The following is a 21,546-nucleotide window of genomic DNA, read 5'->3' as shown; positions in this document are numbered from 1 at the left end:
TCTGGATCAGACCTGAACATTAGACAAAACTTCTTATTTTTTTCTTTCACACATGTATGTAAGCACCTCATTCATAACTGGTTATTGTTTAGCTGAGCAGGGGGAACACTAATGCTTCTAAAATATGAGCAAGCTGATATTTTAGAGAAATATTTTCAAAGCTAGATGTAAAACTGCTCACTCTGTGAGTCAATAAGCATGGGAGAAAATGCAGACATTGTTATATGCTGTCAAGTAAATGCAATTATTTTTCCTGTCATTCCTTGAATGCACACATATACTCACTGTTCAGAAACAAACTTGCTGTTTGGGGGTTGTATGCTAGAAAAAGAGGTAGGAGATTTTTGTTTAAACAAAGAAACAAACAATAAATCCTTGGGTTTTGGTCCAATGGGCTGAAGCCAAAAATCACTACAAATACATTGCTGCACATGTTTCAGATTGACATGAGAATCCATCTATAGGGAAAAAATAAAAAAGCCCCTTCAAGGTAACCTATGTTTGAAACAATAAAATCCAGACTACTGTGATTGGCAGCATAAGACCTGGAAATTTTTATTCTCATGGGTTGTACTGTGACTCAGTCTAACACATTATCTGTGGACTTCTGATTGTGTGGAACAAGTGGACAGATTACTCTGAACTGACTCCAGACCTGGCAAGCATCTTTTCCAGCATGTGTGAGTTGCACCCAAGACATTTTGGTACATTATCAGTATGGGAAACAAGGGAGAATTCTATTTCTTATTGACAAACAGCATCAACACCTTAATAGGTAGTAAGTGAAGCAAGAAGTAGCAAAGATAAAAAGTTTGCAGAATCCAATATCTGGGGTAGAATTTGCTTCTCGCTGCAGTTTGAAAGCACTTCTTTTCATGGCTGCCTGGAATGGGGTGATTTGAGAAGTGCTTGGAAGCAGTTGGAGTCTCCATGATTCAAAAGAGTTCAACATATTTCTGTTCCTAATTTATTCTGGAAAAAAAAAAAAAAAAGAAGAAGTAAAGAATGGGTAGGAGTTCAGGATGTAGTCTCTAACAGCTAAAACTACTCTAAAAACCAGTAAACATTTAAACAGATGGGATGTTCTTGTCTTGACCTTAATAAGCATCAGACAGACAGCCAAAACTAAAGTTCTTGTAAGAGTAAAATCCAAGAAATAGAGATAATGAGCTAATAAAAAATTCTAGCTTCATATGATGTACAAATTACTATGTTATGTGTGGTTACGAGAGAAGAGCTTTTCATGTGAATCACTTTATGTCATGTTGGCAACACCCTGATCCTCTAGCCTTCCACTTGTACCTGGTTCTCACTTTATTGGAGCACAGAGTGGTCAGGATGCACCCAGTGCCCCCTTCACACACAACAGCATTTTCTAATCCTTTTCCCTACACCTTTTCATGAGATTTGTTCTCATTCTTCTCCCAGCTTATGGACCAAGCCATGTAATCAGCTTGTCCCAAAATGATTTTATGAAAGAGGAATTGGCATTAAGCATCTAACATGACAAAAAAAAATCTTTTATGTAGTTGGAAGATCTATACATCACTAAAGTAAAATAAAATATTCAAACTAATAAGGTAAATGTAAATGGTAATACTTGGCTGCTTTTTAAATGAGATATATAAACACCACTGCTTTCAAAACTTAAAGAGAAGTCAAATAATTTAAAAACATTCACACTTATGTGGTATATAGATTATAATAAAGGCAATCATAGTGCAAAATATTCTAAGGTACAGGATTAATTAATTTTTAGCCTCAGAAAACTCCCTTTAAAAAAATGAATGAAATGGCTTTGACCTTTAGAAACATGAGGAATTGGCCATGGAAACCGCATTCAGGGCTCCTCAAAACTGCAGTTGCACTTTGTGGGCCTTAGATCAATCAATAGCTTAAGTTTCTTATTTTAACTTAGCATATTTGATTTCTCCATTTAACCAGTTGCCCTTTTAGAGACAGCTTATTAGAAGGACAGCTTAATTGATCATTTCAATCTTATATGCACATAAATTCTGTGTCAGATTGTTTTCCTTCAATCAGAGAAGTGGTAGGTATATTAGAGAGACTGTCTGAATGTTAACTTAGGTTAATTGTACCCTGTATCAGACCTCATTCTCTCTATCAGCTGAGTAATATTCATTTGTCTCACCTCCAGTCTGCATAGAGACACATAAATTTCCTGTGCAGTTGCAAATACATTGCATCTTTATCATTTTTGACAGGCTGCTTTCTCTACAGACAGCGTGTCTCAAACCACAGAAAACATCTGTCTACTGAGGAATACTCTGCAACGAGATATGTGGGTACCTTATAATTTCTGGTCCATGTTGATACAGAGCATTTTCTTCTCTAAAACCTTATTTGTAACATGATGTCTATTCTCTCAAACTACAGAAATGAATCTACGAGCAACAACAGTTTTTCTTTTCACAAGTAATTCCTTCCCTTGCTCAAACACATTCCACAAATAACACAGGAAATGTTCAGCTGCGTTACTTTTTTCCTATGTATTATTCCTTCAGGTATCAGCCAGCATGAAAGTTAACATGAGTTTTGAGTATCCCTGACGAGGCACATTTCAGAACGTCAAACAATTTTTGGCACCCCTCACTACCATTGTCATGATTATCTCTACTGGACAAGTTAAACACTGGATCAAACAGCAGTTTGTCTACTGCAATCCACCACAGAACCTAGCCATTTCCCAAAGACTCTAAAGATGCACAACGTTTCAGTATTCACCTGTGAACAAAAGTATGATTTTTCCAATGTCCCATGAAATACAAGTAAATTGAAACTGCTCTCAAGGATGTGTAACACTAGAAATTCCCAGTAACTTTGGATATTAGTGAGGGTGTTCTTAGCAATTTCAGTGTTTATCAATACAGGGCTTGAAGACAGACATGAATGAATAATTCCTTTCTGCATTCCTGGCCCATAGATTCTTTTTAGCAGAGAATCAGAAACGCAGATCACAGTCTGACATTCTTCAAGAAATGTATAGATTAGGAGCCAGAAATTTACCCAAGTTTTGCTAAACAATATGTGGTTTTGCACTCAGATATAGACACATTTGTGCTAACTGCTCCTGATCTTCTATTCTGTGATATGCATAAAGGAATATACTCCACACAACTGTAAGTGAAAATAGACATTTTTTTATACCATGATTGACTTTTATATGACATATCTTGTGGAAAAGCAAATAGAAAGTTTAATTAAAACTGAGCTCAGTCATGTTGAACCTGCAACCTTTGAAATAAGCGGTGAGGCTGTTATCCTCTTGGATGTCTGGTCTCCATGGGTGTGTGTGTTTATGTATATATGTACACATATATACACACACGTGTGTGGATTTATATATGTATATACACACATGCATGTATGTATGTATGCATGTATGTATGTATGGGTGTATATAAGAGTTTACTTGCTGCACTTATGTTCCCAGAGAAAAATAGCAGCCTGGAGAGGATGCAACTTTAAAAATCATTTTCAAAATCAAATATAAGTCGTACTCCATTCAAACAAAACCTATTCCCCAATTCATACAAAGATTTAAGTGCATAGAAAATTTAATGAAGGTTAGATTTGCAGTAATAGTCTGTTATTTTGCTTGAACCAAAGATATTTGAGTACTTTTAAGAGCCAAACATTAGCACTATTCAGTACTTAAGCTACTGATTTCAGTAGGATCAAGGTTTGGCCCCTCATGGCCTATTTTGGAATTCTAATGAATTTATTATTTGACTGCTTTGAAAAGTCTCTTGGCAGTGAGCTGTTGCAAATATAATGGTTTGATAATGAAGGGCCATTTTTTTCCCTCTATGCTGTACTGGTTGTACTTTCAGCTATTGTGGATTAGAAATTGTTCAGCAAAATAACTATATTAACATTACGGAGGGAAGTTAATTAAAAGTCACCTGTAAATGCTAAATAAAAACAGCATTGGGTCCTTGCTTCATTACTCCATGCATAAACAAAATATAACAAAAAGGGAAGGTAATTTACTGTTATTTTATCAGAAAGAACATCTCTGAAAATGAATTCTATAATTCTTTAATTCTTAATCCATAAATATGTGCAGACAAATGGCACCAATAAAGTGACTTCAGGATATGGGAGTGATTGTATCTGTCTGTACAAGCCCATCAAGGGACTAATATTTAAAGGTTTGTTATTAAACCCTTATATTTGAATTTGAATTATTCGTGGTTTGTCAGACAATATTTAAGGCCTAGAAGAGAGTGTACATCTATGTATATCCTAGCTTGTTTATATGAGTTCTGTAGATTAATACTCTTTTTTTTTTCTGTGGGTGTTTTTTGCAGGGTTTTGGTTGTTTCTTTTTTTTTTTCTTTTCATTCCTGTGTGGATAATGTGCTATTTCACTCTTCTAAGTTTTCTTTTGAAGATATAAGTATTTCCGCTCCTGACAAACTGTATCTTGATATGTTTCCATTCTCAGTCATTTCCCCACATCCCTCTGGTGTGTACATTGTCAGCATGGGAATCTGTGAATCTGAATTACTTCCCTCAAATATTCTGCCCTCTGTGTGTGAGATTCCTGGCACAAGTAACTGAAGTAATGCAGTGGTTCAAGGTGAACTAACAGTATTAAAAAATTGCCATGAGCTTTCTTAATATCCAGCTTTTAATGGCTATCTGTGATGTCCCTCTCAATCACACACACATACACACACAAGCCATTCCTTATGAAATGATGTGTGCCTGGGAAATATTCAAGTGTTATTGATGACTGCAACAATGCTGGTTTTGACTACAAAACCATGCTTTATATGCAAAAAAAGTGAGATATTCTATCAAGTGTCTTCTTACCTACACCATATTCAGGAAACTCTTTATTCAGCCGACATTAATCAACCATGATGAGAAATGTTATGTTAAAGTTTAGTGTATGCTGATGACTTCTGGTTTCAAACAGTCTCTCTGAAATTTGACTTTTAAAGGGTCCTCTACAGCAGTAATGTGAGACAGGTAAAAGAGTTCATTTTGTCCAGCCAGAGGCCACTGAGTGAAACATACTCCAATTCTCACTCTGATAACTCCTCGAAGAAGAGAGTGAGAGGATGCTACCACTGCAATGAAAATTTGTTACATCATGCTTCTGGAGAACATCTGTCCTAAGTAATCCATGTTTTCTGGCAGATTGAGCCAACTTAAAGAAATACTTTGTGTGTGTGATGGCCCTCTCCAATCATACACAGAAAAAAGGAAAGGGAATTCAGTGGAAGTTCCAAAAAAAAAAAAAAAAGCCAAAATAGCTGTTGTGCTTTACAGTATATCAGGGATAGCTGCAAGTGTTTCTTATTTATATAAACCATGAAGAAATTCTGGCATGATGGACAGGAAAGGAAACATAAGGCCATTAATGTGGTTTCAGGATTTCAGTAGCCTATGACTTAGCAACAGCTCCATTGTGAGGCCTGGGCTGTTCTCACTATCCTTTGATAAGGCAGGGGGTTTATGTACCTCAGTCTTCTCCCCTCTGTCATCTGAAACCTTGCTAACTTGTTGGGACACTGACAATTCAGGCAGGTTAACAATGCCACCAACTGCAGCTGGAACAGGTCTTATTTTAGCTTATGTTTTGACAATAGTAGCATTCTTGCTGACAGCACTAGGACAGTCAACAGAATCCCCATCCTCTCTGCAACTCAGAAGCAGTGGGTGACAGAGCCCAGACATAGGTTCTTTGCATATTTTAACTACATAGACAAGTAAATATGTTCTTGACACACAACATTGCCACCATTATAGTTCAAATAGGGGCCTTAAATCACAGAAGAAGAGCTCTTTTTTAATAATTCCTCAGAGAATGAGGACATGAAGTTATATATTTAAACCTCCTGTCTGTAAGTACACTGCAAATAATAGAATTGGGCTGCTTTTGGAAGAAAATATTCCCCAGTCCTTGGACAGCATAGCAGGTTTGTGCATAGTAAACCATTTACAATTACTTTATCCATTTTCTCCTATTAGTTTTCTTGTGTACCTCTCTCTCTCACTGAAATGTTCTTTGTGAAATTGTGGGATCTTACAGCTTTCCAGAAAAAGAAAAATTTATCAAGGGAGAAAAAATGACTTCTGAAAGAATGTACTCAATCTTAGTGTATGAGCCACCTACAAACATATAACTTTTAAGGGACAAAAGGAAAGGAAGAAAGGGACAAAAGGAAAGGAAGAAAGGGAAAAGGAAAAGGAAAAGGAAAAGGAAAAGGAAAAGAGGAAAGAGGAAAGAGGAAAGAGGAAAGAGGAAAGAGGAAAGAGGAAAGGTACAAGATCTCAGGCAACAGTTAGAATTACCTTAGTGTGACTAGCATGACTTGCTCTAAGATGCTGGAAGAGCTTTCCAAGTAATGTTTCTCCAAAGAACCAGCAATGTACTGCAGAATCCTGGTAGCACTGGGCAGAAATCAGAGAGGAAACACCTTCCTAAATACACTATTTAATGATGCTCACAAAGACTCTATAAACATTTGTCTTATATTTCCTCATAATTTTTAATACACAGAAAATATCTAAGAAAAACGTTTGAGTAAGAATGAAAATAAAGGAGAAGCAGAGTTCAGAAGCCTCCCGATTAGCTGTAATCCCAAGATAAATTACACATGTTTATGCAGGAGGTCAGTCACTACTGTGGCAGAGAAGAGATAAAAATCTGGTCAGTCAAGCGTAACAATTGTACTCTGAACACTTGGCAATAGATGGAATTCACTACTTGATAAAACTGTTTACTTAAATTCACTCAGTAGGAATAGCCAAGGTTTAAGTGAGGTTATATCTCACAAAGGCGTAATCTATGGAAATGTATGTCACATCCCATGAATACTAACCAAATTCATTATGAACTGTAGTATTTCCCAATAATCTGTTGTGATGGAGCCTTTAAATTAAATTGTATCTCTCGACTTTATATTATAATCATGTTCATCAACCCATTCCTTTTTTTTTTCCTTCTTTAAGTCATCAAACCCATGAGCTCATCAACATACAAAAGCATATTTGAGCAGCTCAGCCCAAGAACAAAATGGGGAAGGAGAAAAAAGGGTCATTCCTCATATCATGGAGCATCAAATTCTTTACTGTAGAAAGCACAGTGAAAAAAACCCTGTGATTAAGAACTAAATACCCATGCTAGAGAAATAGAAAGGACTTGATTTCCTAATCTCTACACTACAAAGATATTGTAATGCTTAAGAGCGACAATATACCCTCTGACATTTGGATCAGTCAGCAGGATTTCTAGAAGACAATTATTATTGAAGCTTAAACTAGTTCTCCTAATGAGACAAGCTCATGAATCATATTGCAACAGAAAAAAACCCCACTATTTGCCTATCAAACTTTCACAGGAGCACCTCAGTGCTATCATCAATATCCTGCTTGCACCTCCACTGGTCAGTAAAGTATTTACCTCATCTGACAACAAAGTGCTTTTTTCTCTGGGTGAATTACCTACCAGAACACTTACCCAAGTGGCACACATCTTCTTTCATTTCTTCAACATAACAATCAAGTCACCAGAGAAACAACAAATGATTGTTTTAACTACTGTCCCAGTATTATACAAGACCTTACCCGCCTTCATCTATTAGTGACAGTCCCTTTGAGACATTGTCTTCCAGCATATTTCACTACCTGCGTGACTTGGCTTGCACAGTGCTCAAAATGTATAAATAGTCACCAGAAGGCAAAGGGTACTGATTCTGCACAGCCAACAGTTCTGAGTTTGCAACCTCTTATTTCCAGTATACTGATAGCACAAGTCAATATCCACACTCTTCCTTTTATCTAAATAGGGAACATGCATATGAACACCTTGAGTGTCTGACGTATTTTTGAACATTACAGCCATCTGGAATGTATACTTTCAAGCAAAAAGTTCTTCAGCATCCAGAAGGATTGTTGAAAAGAACTTTTACTGAAAGTAAATGGCAGCCTTTATCACTTTAATTGTATTTAATTTTATCAGTAAATCTCTATATGGATTTCGATATTTTCGCCAGTGAAAACTTTTTTATCTTCATGTCTCTGTCAGAATTAGTTTATTTGCTGTATAAAAAGTGTGTTTTTATTGTCTCAATCGAGTGCATAAGTATATTTCAAAGCAGAGCAGAGATGATAATTGACTTTTTTTTTAGTAAATGTACTTAGATTTCTCACAAATGTTTCAGTATGTGTGTAAGATACACAAAATTATAAACATAGTTGAGTTATATTCCCTTGGAAATGAAAAGGAGTCATTGAAGAATGATTTTATAATTTTGGTTTTCATTTAGCTCTCTTACAGACATGGTATCTTTCTTTTTTCACCTAAGTTCCTATTCAGTAGAGATACATAAAAGGACACCATTTGTCATATCAAATCAGCCCCAAGGTCCATCTAACTGTGTATGTCTCCTGTTGGTGATGATAAATGTTAGATGCACCAGAGAAAGTTTAGGACAAAGCTGAATAAACTGTCCCTTGATCTCTCTTAATAAAGACTGACTAGAGGTCTCTTTCAAAGTTTTGTCACCACTTTGAAGTCACTCTATGGTTCAGATAATTCATAGTCTCTTCTGAGTAAAGTAAAACAAAATCCTGAAAAATGTCCATGTATTTCATACTATGGGGAGATGTCAATTGCCCAAACACAAGGTTTCTAAGGTGCTTGGTACAGCCAACACCTGCTCTCTCCCTAGTTCACCTTGCACCCTTCAAACACTCATGCTCATGTACTTTTGATTTGGTTTTCTTTGCCACATCTCCACAGAAGAGCTAATCGAATAAAAGGTGTTCAGTGCCTTGTGTGACCTTTCTCTTTCACTGTGGAAGGACTGCAGTAAACACATATTTACGTGAAGCAGGCAATACAGCAGCAGAGCTGGGATATGTTACTGCAAGTAGAAGTGGCTCCATGAAATTACTTCTCATTTTCTATTGTCCTGTGAAATGCTGTTTCAACACAGATTCCTTCTAACCAGTGCTGTGGATGTTCTGTTTAACATGCTTTCTCAGTTTGGACAGATGTATGTTTTTGGCAACATTATATTCATCTGTTGAAGTCCCTACATGTGACAGCATAGTACTCTCTGAGCTGCCTGTGCCTAACTCTACACATAAGTCTGGATTTCTGCTGCTGGCAGAATAAAATCTCCTTTTGAGCATATAAAGAAGTCAAAGCAAATCTTAATAGACTTAGCTGCTATTCCTTTTCCATTGGCATTTTTTAAAGGTCTCATCCAACACCTATATGAATCAAAAGCAATTTTTCTTCTTTGGTTATCGGGGTAAGTGCCCAACACATCTGTTCATCTATTCTCAAAACTGTTAATTATTGTACCACGGAGAATTGAAAGTACTTAGAAACATTTTTTATAGTGCTACGTCATTAATATCTGCAGCAGTGCCATGGTGTACTTGACATGACTTGAACAGAACGGGTGGTACAGAAGATGTTCAGCAACCCTTAGGTTACTCACACCATTTCAGACAGCAAATATTCATATTTATTTAAAAAAATAAATAAATAAAAGGCACATCAACCTGATGTAAGGTTCTTTAGTTTCTTTAGCATTTACCATCTGGAGACATTCCAACAGGTGTATTGGCAGGATTGTTGCAGATTCAAAGAAGCTGAATCTTTGAAATAGATTTATATCTACAATTCAGTCACAAGAAAAGTATTTAGAAAGTTTTGATTGACAGAAGATGGAAAAGATTACTATGTTTGACTAGTGGCAAATAAATAAACTCCTTTGAAAAGCAAGCATTAAGTATCTATTAAGACTATGATGGCAGAAAAATGTAGTATGAACAGAAATATTAAAATTTAACTGGAAACCAGTTATATCATCTCTTTAAAACATTTTGTGTATGTGACTCCTTGAGAAGATGTGCTACCATATAGAAGAGCCATCCACAGACACTTATGTCAGAATAGAAGTAGCCTTATTTATTTATTTATTTAAATCAAAAATCCAGTGAACACCTGAGGAAGAAATAAGTGAAAAATTAGGCTAGTTCAAAAATCTTCTCAAATAGTTTACTGTTTTCATGATATAATTAACAAACACATGATAGTCTGAGTACTTTGAAGGGATTCAGGAGAGCTACACAAAAAGGCAAGTATTCCCAGGTAAGGTGTCCCATAATGAGTGAAAAAGTCCCCTGAAATATACTTTTATCCTTCCTTCTGAAATACAAAAGAATTTCTTATAATAATAAGAAGAAAGAATTTTCATAGAAACCCAACAAACATCAGGTATTCATGGAGCCACAACTATCTCCCAAAATTCTGTTGATTTGTCAGTATTTCTGTAGGCAAAATAATTGCCTGTTCTTGTAGATCTTATGACTGTTATCTTCCTTCTCTTCCTAAATTGTCATATAAACTTGAAATTCAACCAGAAATTGACCTTAAGTTTGTCAGCTCACTAGCCTCTGATATTTTCTTCTTATTTAATAACCTCAATATCAGAAGGTAAGGAAAGAACGTACTTTTTCTAAACTCGGGCATTTACCAGGAACTTCTTTATTAGGTAAGGGAAAATACCTCTGACACATGCAGAAATTTTGACAATTTTTGAACTGAAAACAAGTTGACATTTGATTATATAAAAAGTAAAATAAAAGAACATTTTTGCAACCCAATGTCACTTTCTGTAGTGCTTCCCTGAAATAAGAAAGAAGAATGACTGGATGCAAAATCTATTTACGTAAAATGACAGCTGTCTCACCAGTACATTATCTAAGTTAGCACCACAGCAGATTAGCCAGGGAGAATGGATTTGTGTTTGAAATTAACTCATAGTATGTAGTCTGGTTCACTTAAAAAACAGAAAGAAAAGTAGTATGATGCAGTGTTTACTGCCAGAATCATCCTGAAGCTTCTCACTATTGTATCCTTGCACAAATGCTTGTTTGTATTGGGCCTTAGCAAAAATGGAAATGAAATTTTTTAGATAAACTATATGGAGCACAAGCATTGCTACTGAAACAGTGAAATGGTCATCATTTGTTCGCTTTGGACCACGAACCTGTTTCTGCTGAGTGAAACTCCTTGAGCAAAATTGCAATTATGTATATCGTCTTGAGGTTCTTGGCACATAGTGCTTTTTAACAGTTTTTATTGTCAGTGTGCTGAAAAGTCCTACACAGAAACTCATGTATACAAAATTTCAAGAGGGTCTTAAAGGTCTGTAATATTGAAAATATCTGCTATTGCTCACAGACCACGAAGTGATCCTCTTAGGTTAATGGTTTCCTTGTCAAAAATTTCCAGTTGGTTTACACAGGAAGCCACAAAAGCTAACATTCACTGAAGTGTTTTTCCTTTAAGCAAACACAAGTATCAGAACAACAGACAACAGGCAAGAACTGGATTCAGTAATACTGAATTCTAAGGAATTTTTAATCAACCAAATACTTCAACAAAACCCTTGAACAAACATTTGAACGAAGTCCATACCCTACCTGACAGAGGGCTCCAAACATTTCATGGAAACAACAGAATTACAAGAAATTACAGAATTACAATTACATCTTTGAAGATGGCTCTACTTGGAAGAGAAACTGGACCTCCAGAGGGCCCTCCCAATCCTATCTGGCCTATGATATCATATATCTGTTGCTTTGAGCAATGAATGTCAGCTGAGAAACCAGGCATCTCATTTCTAAGTCCTTGAAGAGTCCTTTTTTGCAAAGAGAGCTACTGCCAGAGGGGAAAGCCTTACTGGAGAGGGGCAGGGAATTTACTTTTTCCTTCAAGGGCACTAATGGCAGTAGACAGTCCAGGCAAAAACACATAACAGGGGAGCAAAGTGACATCTGGGCCAGGAGACCTATTTTATGTTTCTTCCAGGACATGCAAGCATAACTTCTGCCGACACTACTGAGGAGGTACTAGTACTTCTTCTCCTCTGTGCTAATACAGGTATTATCTACACAGGTTTAAGTTTTTCCAGAGCACAGTAGCTCCAGAAAAATGTTTGAGGAGATATTTGTTTTCACAGTTCTTAATATTCGCTCAAAACACTCTGATAATTTTCTCTGAGTTCTATTGCACCCTTAAGGGGAAGGGAGTGCCCAAGATTCAGAGACGCTCGCTGCTAAAAGGAGCAACAAAAGTCAGTGGATCTTCAAAAGTTTACAAAGTTTTATTAGCAAGTAACACACCTATCATAGAAATTGGTATAACTTAGACCTTGGCCTCCTATACAAGCATATGACAATGGGGTTTGGATAAAGGGATATGGTCAAATGGAAGAGGGAAATTAATTAAAGATGGGGAAGACAAAGTATGGAAGAAATGTCAATCCAGTTGAAGGGGTGTCCAGAGTCCTGAGCTGCACATATGCCTGGGCTTCATGTGGGTGCTTTTTTACAGACAAGTTTTCACCACCCTGGAGATAAGTTTCTTGCTTTGTATGCAAATCAGTGACCATAAGCAGTCCATTTTTCTAGACCTGTATGGAAATAGTTTAGAGAGCTTTGGGAGTCTTTAGTGGTCTTTATCCCCCCTAAGTGTTCAGCCTGTGGCCAACAGCCCATTCTCACTTGACTTCATTCCTGCACTTGCACTGTATTCTGTTCTGCTTTTGTCCAAGATCCAGAACAAGGATATTGGTCCCCGAAAAATGCTGCCCTACCTCCATATAACCCCTTCTCCAGCCATATCCTGTTCTTTGTCACAGTGTGTTATTACCAACAATCCTTGTGTGGCTCCACAGCTGTCTGGCTGTTGGAGTTGGGACAGACACATCACTCCCCCTTTACTTCCAGTCTTCTACACAGGAAGGAGTGTTACCCATGCACAAAAAATAAGTTTTCTAACAAATGGAAAAATTTAATTTAACTGCTTCTTGTGGGGATGGGTCTGGGTAGTTGAGGTCAACATTTCATTGAATTGTATCCTTCTACACTGGAAATATGTGTGGAGCAACTACCTAAATGCTGAATGACTGCAATCATGATTACTGTTAATTCTCTGAGGACAGCAAGTTGTTGAACATCTCATGTTACAGGAAACTGAAGCAAGAGGTTTATTAGACAGTTCTGCATGGGAGAGATGCTGTTTGAACTATTTTATGTTCAAAGACATGATTTAAATTAATGCATAAGCTGTGCATACCCTGCTAAAATAGGTGGCATTAAGCTATGTTAAAAATACAACTTAAATATTTCTCCTTTTTCAGCTGTCATGTTTGCAAGACATTGAGATGATTAGTGTTGGTCTAAGAAAAAAATAGAAAGGAGTGGAACAAAAGAGTATTGGAGAGACCAGAAATATTGTGGAACACCAAAATTGCAACAGGTAGATCTTGACCTTGTGAGGTAATCTGCTTTTGGAAGGCTTGTATTCCTCCAGCTTTCCATGATTTCATGATGAAGTGTAAAATTTTCTTTCCCTTTCATGAGTAGAGAAGCATATTAGAACTCATAACTCTTTATACATTTTTCAGATCATTTCATTCAACAAAATGAGATTCCTTTCACTCAGAAAGAAAAGCATAGCATCCTACATATGGCAATGCTGAAAGATTTTAAATTCTAACTCTGTAGGGACAATTTAAAGTCTATTTTCCTTCTTCCAGCTGTTGGGTAAGTTGAGATTTCTTTTTCATTATTACTCTGTCTGTATGTTTATTACACACTCCCCCTCTTTTTCTGAAAATGCAGATTGCCTTCAGCTGCTTGTTGCTATTTGGGTTTTTGTAACACTTTACTATCTCTTTAGGATGTCTCCCCCTTCTTCTCTCTTTTGTTTTTCTTTGAGATAGACTTGATTCTCTTCTATTCATTTTTCTTTCTTAAATCCTCTCTTTTTCCCTCTGTTTTCTTTCATTATATATTCTTCCTCCACCATAAGTTTACTTTATTAGCACAGAAGAAAGTAATAAGGCTCATTTATGGCTGCTGTGTCTTATGGATTTGGGGTGAGAGGGTCTAGGGTGGATTCAGAAATCGCTACTCTCATATAAGCTACTCTCCCAAGCACAAAATTCTTTCTCTGTACCCTGGGATAACCACAGAAAATCTCTTCAGAATGTCCTTGCACAGAGGACAAATGACAGAGATACAGACCATTTTCTCCATATATCTCTAACAATTCCCCCATTTGAGTAAAGGGTATTGAAATAATAAGTGATAAAAGGTTTGCATCTTCTATTCATAACAAAAAAAAAAAAAAAAAAAAAAAAAAAAAAAAAAAAAAAAAAGCTGTGCTATCTGAAAGTATAAAGAGATAGCACAGAAAGCAGTAAGAGCTCAAATGCCAAAAGCCCTGACTTCAAACAGACCCTTCCTGCTGCTTCTCTAAAGTAAGTTCCGGAGTAGACTCAAGGGAAAGATTTTGTGACTGTTGCTCCAGCCAGCAGGAGCTTTGTTGTTAACAACTGTGGGCTTTAACAAAATAAGTACTTCTGCTACTGATTTTCTTTTTCCTATCAGCAAATAACACATATGACAACAATTTGGACCCAGTGCTCATTTTGTCCTATCATCTTTATGCATTTCATTCTATCTTTTTTGCAGATCACTGCTAAAATGAAAATACGATAGAAGTCAGTGCTTCCAGAGATCAAACTTTCCATTGTTCTTTGAATAAGAAAATGTATTTGAGTGCAGTGGTTTGCATAAGAATCAGTCCCTTTCTTTGTATCAAGTCAGTTATTTTTAGCTCAGAGTAGCAATCTTTGATTTCTTGGTTGTAACTATGGCAATAAGATTAGATGGTATTCAGTAAAATTCATTTTGCAAATTAGTATGGGAGGGTGCCCATGACTGTGATAGGAGAAATGTAAAAATATTGTGGAATGAGATTGAAATTAAATCAGAACTCAGAATACTCCTCAAAATAATGTTTCTCAAACTCATCCAGCACCATCTGGTAGTTTGTGAATGATTTACAGTTAGCCACAATAAACATGATGGGATCAATGGGCCTGATGGGGGTTATATTTCATACTCAAAGCCATTTTAAAAAAACATTTTAAGCCCATTTTGGGTGGACGCTGCATTCTTTGATCTGGGACTTTTGTAACAGTAGCAGTCAAATCAATTTCAAACACTTTCATTACAGCACAAATCTACAAAGCTCATTATGGTCTGAGAAGAAATAAAATACAAGAAATATAGAAGTTGTCCTCTAGGCTTCGGGCCATGTTATAATGAGAGTAAGAATGAGCAGTGGTAGATACTATTTTGAGTTCTGCCTCTGTGTTTCTGCTGCATGGTACAGTCCTGTCAATTCACCAGAACAGCAGACCTTAATTTGCACACACTAAAGATAGCTTCCTGAAGTTTTAAATCATTTTCAATAAATCTTGGGTTTAATCACATTTCTTTTCTAATGAGTCTCCTGTCAATACCCAGCCTTTGCTGTTCTTAATTATATATGCCATCAAAGTCAGAAGGAAGGCAGGTTTAGATACATTTTTTTTTCCAGAAGTTTAGCAAACACCTTTTTATTATTATTGGCCTTTTTCCCAAGGAAACTGTTACCTTAATAAGAAAAGCATTGAAAAAGAGAGGTATTTTGAGGAAATATTTTACTAGCCTGTTTTTTCATTGGTTTGCTGTGATATGATCCTTCATTTTATATGATCTGATACTGAATTGATATTGATATGGTTTTTTCAATGTATATTAAGAAAATACAAAATTTCAAAAAGCAAGTGGCATTTTGTTTTGATGCTGCTTCTTTTTCTTCTTTTGAATACAGTTGTTTACAGAGTTTCTTGAATGTAAGCTGACACATTATAAGGCTGGCAGCGATCAACCCTGCAGCCCTGCACAGCAAGAGTAACATTGCATGAAATTTCATCTCCCAACACAATTTAAAGTCAAACAGTGTCCTTCCATCTTGCATAAGGCCTGTACCAGCCCTCCATGAAGTGAGTTGTCCTCACAGGAAGAAAAAAAAAAAAAAAAAAGTGCAAATTTCATAACTAGAATGGGTAAAATAGAATTTTGTCTTTATGCAGCAGCTTAGGCTTCACAGTCTGTCCTGGTCATACTCCCAAATTGCATGGCCAGCTTCCAGGATCATGAGTAGCAAAACCTGACTCTTCCAGAGGAAGGAAAATAATGGATTATCTAGACCTATGGACTATTGCTTCTGTCAGGAAATGCCATCTTCAAGTATATCCTCAGTGCTCAGCCCTGAAGTAGCAAAGGTCTTAGAAAGACCAGTCAGAGAGTTTCAGGATAAAGCCATTACTCCTTATTTGACCATTCTGGGCATTTGCAAATTAAATGAGTGTTCAACTATTACTTTTTTTTTTTCTGAATGCCTTCTTCTGAAGTTATTTAATTGCACGTCCTCATTTAAAGCCAGAAACGGGGACACTACTTCAGTAAACACCATCCATTATCAAAATTACTTTGTTTTTGTTCTCAAGCAAAAATAAAAGCTATTTTGGTGGAAATTTACTCACTCTCGCTATTGATTATCTGAATAAATGTTTACTATTCCAAATGGAAATAAATGGATGTTTGCATACAAATAATTATAACCCATTTTCTTGCTAGCAATATGTATTCCAGTTGGTGGTATATAAAGCACCACTTGCTCAGGGGCTCAGAAATTATTGTGCCTTTTAAAAATGGTCCTTTTTGCAGGATAAAAGAGTTTCCAACAACATAGGCAAGAACTTTCAGTCACAATTTTAAACTATCCATACTTTTCTATCATAAGATTCAGCAGTATGTTTAGTTTGCTGTGCATTTCTGAAAAGAATCACACCATGGCACAAGTCATCTTATACAGGGTATGCATTAAAACCAATGAGTAAAATGCAATAGGACAAAAGAATGACAGGGCACATACTAGATTCCTAAAATCCATGTAATATGTAGTTCTCAGTGCAGTGTTTAAATGAAGCAAAGCAGCGGGAAAACTGAAATCAAATAGTGTAATAGAGGAGGCAACGTGACATCCATGCTAATTTCAAGAGCAAAAGGTGAAAGGATCAGTCAGGTAGGCCTGTGGGGGCTGTTCTCTTCCCATGTAGGAAGAATATCAGTTGAGGACACAGTTTGCCAGGCAGTGAGCTAGGTGAGAAGGAGTGGAACCAGATCCTTTAACACAAGTATTGTTAAATAGTTCTTCTAGGTTTAGCTTGTGCCATTTAAAAAGGGCACTCATAGGATATGTGGGAACCAGCTAAGAACAACTTTTTAAGAATAATCATAATGAATATCTACTGCTACATCCATAGGAAAAGGAGAGGTTTTCCTTGGATTTTAGCCCTAAACATAATTTCATATTCAGGTGCCAGAAATGTTGCATAAAGGCATTTTATGGGTAGCACAGCTCTCTGAATAACTATCCTTATAGCAGTTGCCCAATAAATCTATTTTCTTTACTTTTCCAAGCACTAAAATGAATACAGGCCCTCCAGTTCTCCCTGTTCCAACACAAAGAAGATCCCCTGACTCTTGTCTTTATCTGAGTTGAATTAGGATGATCTGGGTTGCATGTGTGCCACGAGCACTGGGAAACTGCTGACAGTCCAGTCAGAGCAGGTGAGACAAAAAAAGTTTGCTGAAAAACCCATCATGCCTGTCGTGGGAAAAGCTCCGAATCCTGTGTATAAGTAAAGGGAAAAGAAGACCATCTTAAGAGAAAAGCTAGTTTTCAGACACTAAACCAACCTGCAAAGCTCCTTTTAAAATCTCTTTCTTGTCTTATCCAATCAAGGCATCCAGCCTTGAAATGCTATGGGACAATCAAGTTTATCAACAGCCTTTGTAATTGCTGACTGTGTTTCTGCTTTTAATTTGTGAATGCACTAACTGTGTTTCATAATGCCTGCCTCTGACAGCAGGAAATGCCTAAGTGTAACCGGAACCTGTGGATAAGGTTTGCTCTCCTCTTGTCCTTCACATACTGAGGACAATGCAGAAAATGAGTCATTACTTAGCTGACAATGTAGGAGATCAGAAGTAGCTGATATTTATCTCTGATTAGGAAAACATCACTATAATTCTTTTTACCTGAGCAACTTAAAACCTTTTCTATAATCTGAGAGAAAGGAAGCTCTGCTGTTGTACTGAGTGGAGGATATATTTAGAGTTACTGAATACTATAGGATCAGAATTTCCACCTGTCATTGAAACATGCAGCATCTTTCCTGTTCTTGTGGACTAGATTCCTTTGTCTCTCCAGACACTGTTCATCCTACTCTTTATGCAGTTCTCACACAATTAAATAAATACATGGGGCACACTTGTATAGAGAGCACAAATACTGCCCCAGTGTCTGTGCAGGTAGCTAACTTTCAGCTGCCAGCTTTAAGCTCCTTCAGGTGGATATTTCCAGGTTATAAGGACCTATATGCTTTTGCTTTTAGTGAAGTTATGAACATCACCTGCTGAAAAAGATTTATATAACATTACATTTTGAATATGTGGGCAACTGAATGGAAGGGTGCAAAAGGCCAGAAAAAAATGTCTCGATGAAAAGGAAAAGAATGTGGTAATTCTGATAAATTTTTGGTGTGGGTAAGGTATTGAATTATTTTTAGCCCTTTTAATCAAGCTACAAGGAAATTTATGCAATATATTCGTTTTTGTAGGGTTTATATAGTTACTGCTCATCATCAGTACGGGTTTGTTTGTCAGCAATAGAACATTCAACTAAAAGAGTGAGATCAGTGGTCTTTTTTGATATAGCTCATATAAAGAAAACTGGTTACCTTTATCACAAAAATCCAGGTTAGTCATATATGTAATTTTTTTCTGCAAAGTCATATGCTATTTCACTGGGCTCATGAAGAAAAGAGAGCTGAGGATAGCTTAATAATGCTCCACTTGTGCTTTGGAATACTAAGGAATACCAAGTGTTTTATTCACAGGCATGAAGAGTACACCTTCACAGACAAATCCACACCTGGAGCAGGAGTTCTGCTTGGAGTCTACTTTGCTTCTTATTAAAAAATAAGAACAAACCCTCCACTGAGGGTGGAAAAAAATGTGTTGAAAGGGAGACGACCTTCAGAACAAGGACTTTGAGGAGTGAAAACCCCCACAAGCAAACGTTGTGGAGAATTCATTACCTATTCTTTACAGTTGAGAATGTAGAGGAAAACTGCACTTTCACCACAGTGCCTTTCATCTCTTTACTAATGGCAACACTTCTACTGCTGTGACTCATTCTCAGCTTCTCACTGTCTCATTATTAGTAAGTGTACGATACAGTGGCTGGCACTGGGAATCTTTGCCCCATCTGCAATTTGGGAGCCACCCGTGGGTCATCCTGCTTGGAGAGTAACAAAAAGTAGGACCCATCCTGAAGCCAATACCATAACTCTACTGTCACGGATCATGTCTGTTATTATAGCAGATTCTGTACAAGTCCTCCAAATCCCCACACAATAACAAAAACCTCTATTCTGAATACATATTATGGTGCAATCAATTCCTTTAGGAGATGCAGCACTTTAATGTGAAAATTTCCTCATTCAATCTTTGCTTGTTCTTTCTGAACCAGTGAAGCTGCTCTTTGCTGCAGAGTGTCCCTACTGTGCCCTTTCCTGATGTAAATCACATTGCACCCAGCTACAGCCCTCCTGCCTGCTTGCTTGCCAAATCAACAGGAAGGCTCACACTTAATTTACAGGTATCTGCATTTGCTGACTTGTGCTATTAAGCATGTTGTCTGGCTGTTTTACTAATTGAGAGAGCAAGAAAATGAGAAGGAGGAAGAAAGAAGAAAGAGCTCCCAAGCACAAACTGAGAAAACTCTGTCTCTGACTTTCTGGAAACTTGTGGTAATTTACATGCTGTAACTCAAATGCCTGACTGCTTGATGGAAATTGGCTAATGGGTTCAGGGCTGCCAGTAAGCAGTAAGAGAATGCCAGGAGAGTAAAAAGGCAATGTGGTTACATAGGTTCTGTTTCCCTGGTGAAAGCAGCAGGGAACAAAATAGCATTAAAATAAAACTACAACAACAACAACTACAACAAAAAAGTTGTCATGGAGACTTTTCCTCAGAAAACTCCGGCCTTTTCAGCTCCTTTAGCATTGCAGTCCATCACTGGTCACAAGGCCCATGTGCCACCTAAATCCCACGTAATTTTAGTTGAGGGTTAAGTGCAGCTCAAGAGGGATGGATTTTTATTGCTCGTGCTCTCTGCTCAGGCAAGCATTTCATTCTGGTTGAGCAACACTTGGTAACAGGTTGAGCACACAGGACATTGCTCACTTGTCACTAAGAGTAAGAACAAATTGCAGACGCAGAAATCAATTTTCATAGAGCTTGATGATGCTGGGACTCCTGCTGCTAGTTTGTTCTAATTGTCACAGACAGGGTAGGGTTGTACGAGCAATGTGCCCTACCAGGGTGTGATAGATGCACCTGGAAACATTCATTACACAGCTACCCAGAAAAGGAGACCGTTTTCTCAAAACAGAATCAGCTCAAAAATGAAAACTACCTAGAAAATTATTTTTTAAGCTGCATTATATTCACACATATGCAATGCTGAAGGAAATCAATAATGTATTTTATTATAGGAGTTCTAAGAAACATCGTGCTGTTTTCATGTATTACAGCTTAGACATTGTTCAAATATAATGAATATTGGTTTTGATGAATAAAATAAAGACTAGAATTTAAGATTCTTTATCTCATCTAAAACAAATCTATATCTGAATCAAAAAGTTCCCATCTGAAACATCTTTTATTCTGATTTATTGAATGACTCCTCTTCAAAAATCTTAAAAATTCACTGATTTATCTATCTGAATTTTATAGAAAAAAAATTCACCTTTTCTTTGTTTGGGACACATACTGTGTGCATTTCGCTTGGCATCTTTCTGTGGAGAAAAGACTGAAATTCTTCACAATGCTCCCCATTTTTCTAGTGGAAGTCTTGACCAGGGCTTGTGCCCCTCTATCCCTTATAAAAATTACCTACTTGAAGGAGATATGCCAGACAGGAATTCCTTTTTCTTCCCTCTTCTTGAAACTCTTAGCTAAAGAACAGTCTCAAACACAGCAAAAAAGAAAAAATTAGTTGGCTATAGAAGATGTAGACATACGGAGGTAAATAACATATCAGTTTAGACAATTAGTGAATACACAGTAGCAGAATGCATAAGAAAATATTTTCATTTACAGCCAAAAAACATTATCTATGGAAATGGTCAAAGTACATATTAACACAGATACACTATCTGACTATGAACAAAAAAAAAACATTTATATTCTAATTCTGGTTTTTTGTTTTTGCTTTTTTTTTTTTTACCTGTAAATATTGCTTGGGGTTTTTTTCCTTTGTTTCACTCAATGCACCATATCAAGAGATTCAGAATGCTAGACAAGGCTTTAAACAGACTTTGAGCTGACCCTGATATTAGAGGACAGTTAGACCTCCCAAAGTCCCTTCTCATCCGTACAAAGATTACCATGCAATAAAAATAATTTTAATTTATTTTAAAAATTATAAGCATGAGAAACACTCCCTCCCAAACACTGGCAGCAGATGGTAGAAGGCACCACAAGTGGGCCAGCAGGAGAAATGACATT

The sequence above is a fragment of the Onychostruthus taczanowskii genome, unplaced genomic scaffold (assembly GCF_017590055.1).
Source record: "Onychostruthus taczanowskii isolate IOZ18803 unplaced genomic scaffold, ASM1759005v1 scaffold175, whole genome shotgun sequence".
Classification (NCBI taxonomy): domain Eukaryota; kingdom Metazoa; phylum Chordata; class Aves; order Passeriformes; family Passeridae; genus Onychostruthus; species Onychostruthus taczanowskii.
Note: the sequence above shows the minus strand (reverse complement) of the source record.